The following is a 4,844-nucleotide window of genomic DNA, read 5'->3' on the forward strand; positions in this document are numbered from 1 at the left end:
GAGGAGGCTGCCCTTGTCTTAGAGAACCTATCAGGAAATGCTTTCCTGAATAGAAAGTATCCTTATCCATTGTTCAGCATCCAATTTCCCCTTTGTTCCATGTTTGATAACAATAGCAAACCTTAATTTCAGTCCAGCATAAAGAGATTATTGTGAGTTTTGGGTCAGTCAGGTTTGCACTAATGAGTTTTGACTAAATGTAGTTTGAAACCTGGGTTTATCCTGCTGGCAACAACTGAATATCTTGACTTCCCCTTTGAGGGAAAAGCAAGGGAGGTTGGCAGCTTCTGCAGAGGTGGCATCTGACTTTGCTGATGCCCGAGGGGCTGTAGTGGATTTCAAGACACATGTTACTTTTGTTAGTAAAACACTACTAAAACATTTCTTCAGGAGAAATGCTTAGAGGAAGAAGATATTTTTTTTTTTTTTTTAAGATGAAGTCTCACTCTATCACCCAGGCTGGAGTGCAGTGGCACCTTCTTGGCTCACTGCAATCTCTGCCTCCTGGGTTCAAGCAATTCTCCTGCCTCAGCCTCCCGAGTAGCTGGGATTACAGGCATCTGCCATCATGCCTGGCTAATTTTTGTATTTTTAGTAGAAACAGGGTTTCACCTTGTTGGCCGGGCTGATCTTGAACTCCTGGCCTCAAATGATTCGCCTACCTCGGCTTCCCAAAGCGCTGGGATTACAGGAGTGAGACACTGTACCCAGCCAATTTGCCAAATTTTTACCACATTTCATCCCTATACAAGAATGGGAAACGATGAAAATCTCGTGCCAGGGAAGAATATAGGAGACACATATATTGGTTTGCCTGGGACTGAGTTAGTTTGTGCCCATTGCCTTAGCAGCCTGTTTGATGTAACGTGTCTTAGATTCTTCATTTTAAAATGAGATATTGGCCAGGCATGGTGACTGACACCTGTAATCTCAGCACTTTGGGAGGCTGAGGTGAGTGGATCACCTGAGCCCAAGAGTTTGAGACTAGCCTAAGCAAGATAGCAAGACCCCATCTCTATTAAAAATACAAAATCCTGTTAGCCAGGTGTGGTGGCACATGCCTGTAATCCTAGCTACTCTGTAGGCTGAGGGAGGAGGATCGCTTGAGTCTGGGAAGTTGAGGCTGCGTGAGCCATGATTGTGCCACTGCACTTGAGCTTGGGCAACAGAGTGAGATTCTGTCTCAAAACAAACAAAATACTAATAATATGAGGTGTCATTATTATTATTTTTTAATATGTATGCATGTGTATTAACAGTTTGGTCAATGTAATAACTCAGAGAAATCTTAAGTCAGGCAAAAGATAAGTGAGTAGCCTTGTTTAAAATGTTATAAAATCCTGGAGTGTCTATTTAGGGGTTGATTGGAACATTTTGGAAGAGACTGCCCTTTGCTGTTCTGCAGGCTCCTGCGGTATGAGGAGCACAGAACCTCTGACAAAGGCATTTGGAGGGTTTTCTTTTTCTTTCTTTCTTTTTAAATTATACTTTAAATTCTGGGGTACATGTGCAGAACGTGCAGGTTTGTTACATAGGTATACACATGCCATGGTGGTTTGCTGCACCCATCAACCTGTCATCTACATTAGGTATTTCTCTTAATGCTCTCCCTCCCCTATCCCCCACATCCCGACAGGCCCCGGTGTGTGATGTTCCCCTCCCTGTGTCCATGTGTTCTCATTGTTCAACTCCCACTTATGAGTGAGAACATGCGATGTTTGGTTTTCTGTTCCTGCGTTATTTTGCTGAGAATGATGGTTTCCAGCATCATCCATGTTCCTGCAAAGGACATGAACTCATCTTTTTTATGGCTGTGTGGTGTTCCATGGTGTATATGTGGCACATTTTCTTTATCCAGTCTATCATTGATGGACATTTGGGTTGGTTCCAAGTCTTTGCTATTGTGAATAGTGCCACAATAAACATGCATGTGCATGTGTCTTTATAGTAGAATGATTTATAGTCCTTTGGATATATACCCAGTAATGGGATTGTTGGGTCAAATGGTATTTCTGGTTCTAGATCCCTGAGGAATCACCACACTGTCTTCCACAATGGTTGAACTAATTTACACTGCCACCAACTGTGTAAAAGTGTTTTTATTTCTCTACATTCTTTCCAGCATTTGTTGTTTCCTGACTTTTCATTTTATTTTTATTTTTATTTTTATTTTTATTTTTTGAGACAGAGTCTCACTCTGTCACCCAGGCTGGAGTGCAGTGGAGTAATCTCGGCTCACTGCAAGCTCCACCTCCCGGGTTCACACCATTCTCCTGCCTCAGCCTCCCGAGTAGCTGGGACTGCAGGCGCCTGCCACCACGCCCTGCTAATTTTTTGTATTTTTAGTAGAGAAGGGGTTTCACCTTGTTAGCCAGGATGGTCTCGATCTCCTGACCTTGTGATCTGCACGCTTTGGCCTCCCAAAGTGCTGGGATTACAGGCAGGAGCTGCTGCGCCTGGCCGTTTCCTGACTTTTTAATCATCGCCATTCTAACTGGCCTGAGATGGTATCTCATTGTGGTTTCGATTTGCATTCTCTAATGACCTGTGATGATGAGTTTTTTCATATGTTTGTTGCTCACATAAATGTCTTCTTTTGAGAAGTGTCTGTTCATATCCTTCATCCATTTTTTGATGGGGTTGTTTTTTTCTTGTAAATTTGTTTAAGTTCTTCATAGATTCTGGATATTAGCCCTTTGTCAGATGAGTAGGTTGCAAAATTTTTCTCCCATTCTGTAGGTTGCCTGTTCACTCTGATGATATTTTCTTTTGCTGTGCAGAAGCTCTTTAGTTTAATCAGATTCCATTTGTCGATTTTGGCTTTTGTTACCATTGCTTTTGGTGTTTTAGTCATGAAGGCTTTGCCCATGCCTATGTCCTGAATGGTATTACCTAGGTTTTCTTCTAGGGTTTTTATAGTTTTAGGTCTTATGTTTAAGTCTTTAATCCATCTTGAGCTAATTTTTGTGTAAGGTGTAAGGAAGGGATCCAGTTTCAGATTTCTGCATATGGCTAGCCAGTTTTCCTAACACCATTTATTAAATAGGGAATCCTTTTCCCATTGCTTCTTTTTGCCAGGTTTGTCAAAGATCAGAAGGTTGTAGATGTGTGGTGTTATTTCTCAGGCCTCTATTTGGTTGCATTGGTCTGTATATCTGTTTTGGTACCAGTACCATGCTGTTTTGGTTACTGTCGCCTTGTAGTATAGTTCAAAGTCAGGTAGCATGATGCCTCCAGCTTTGTTCTTTTTGCTTAGGATTGTCTTGGCTACGCAGGCTTGTTTTAGGTTACATATGAAATTTAAAGTAAAAATATGGAACGCTTCACGAATTTGCACATCATCCTTGTGCAGGGCCCATGCTTATCTTCTCTGTATCATGCCAATTTTAGTATATGTGCTGCTGAAGTGAACACTGGGCTGTTATTATTAACAGTTCCACTAAAATGTACCTGGAGGGCTTCATTTATTGTATGGTGTAATATATTGCTATTTACTTATTTTTATTTTATTTTATTTTATTTTATTTTATTTTATTTTATTTTATTTTATTTTTGAGACAGTCTCACTCTGTCACCCAGGCTGGGGTGTAGTGGCATGATCTTGGCTCACTGAAACCTCTGTCTCCCAGGTTCAAGCGACTCTCCTGTCTCAACCTCCCAAGTAACTGGAACCAGAGGCATGCACCACCACAACTGGCTAATTTTTGTATTTTTAGTACAGATAGGGTTTTGCCATGTTGGCCAGTCTGGTCTTGAACCCCTGACCTTAAGCGATCCACCCGCCTTAGCCTCCCAAAGTGTTGGGATTACAGGCATGAGCCACTGTACCCTGCTACCTAAATTTTTTGAAGTGCATTTTTATCTTGCCCTAAACCAGAGGTGTCCAGTCTTTTGGCTTTTCTCGGTCACATTGGAAGAAGAAGAATTGTCTGAGGCCATACATAAAATACATCAACACTAACAATAGCTGATGAGAAAAAAAAAAAAAAGAAAGAAAAGAAAAAGAATCCTCTCAAAATCTCATAATGTTTTAATAAAGTTTACAAATTTGTGTTGGGCTGCATTCAAAGTTGTGGGTGTGGGTTAGACAAGCTTGCCCTAAACCCATTTGCAAAAATGAGCTAAGACAAGCGCATATTTAATAAAATAAAGTATTAAATTTAATAAAAATAAAGTACTAAATTTCTGTTTTGTAAGAACATTAATAATAGACATATAATATGTACAAAATGTTAATGTTTGTTAACATTTGCTGTGCACTATGAGGACCACAGAAGTATCAGTACCAGCTGTCTCAAATCTGATAAAGGAACAGCCACATCTATTTCAAAAGTTACTATGACAGTTATTTTAAGAAGATTGTAGGCAGTGGCAGAAAGTATGTTTTAGGATTACTCTGAGAAGTATGAGTTTTCATTTATAGCTATGTATTTATTTATATCATCTATATCTTCTAAATTAATTTCATTTTCAATTCCAAGGTTTCCTGGGTACAAACAAACAATAAAATCATAGCTGCTGATGTGTGTCATTAGCAGAAAAACTCATCATGCAGTTAGGTGATGCCAGCTTTATAAAGTGTAATCAGATGCTCCAAGTAGAAAAATCAGTTGATTGCAATAATATATATATATATTTTTTTGTCCAATTCATCAAAGTAAAGCTTCTGGAAGTTTCCTCAAATTCAACATCTGAACATTGTTGTGAATGCTATTGTAAATGTGGTTATAAAGTTCCACATTGAAGATAAAATTATAGTTTTTACAGTGATAATACAAACAAAATCTGGCAGAACACCATATTTTGGTAAAACTAATGTTCTTACTCAAAAAAATGATGTGGAG

General features: G+C 39.4%; 1 non-coding gene across 1 annotated transcript; it reads right to left on the minus strand.

Moving 5' to 3' along the window:
- Positions 1 to 3,307: 3,307 nt before the first annotated feature.
- On the minus strand, positions 3,308 to 3,414 carry LOC115899869. The gene has a single exon (XR_004059457.1). It is a non-coding gene; the product is annotated as a U6 spliceosomal RNA (small nuclear RNA).
- Positions 3,415 to 4,844: the final 1,430 nt, after the last annotated feature.

Source organism: Rhinopithecus roxellana, chromosome 9 (genome assembly GCF_007565055.1).
Source record: "Rhinopithecus roxellana isolate Shanxi Qingling chromosome 9, ASM756505v1, whole genome shotgun sequence".
NCBI lineage: Eukaryota > Metazoa > Chordata > Mammalia > Primates > Cercopithecidae > Rhinopithecus > Rhinopithecus roxellana.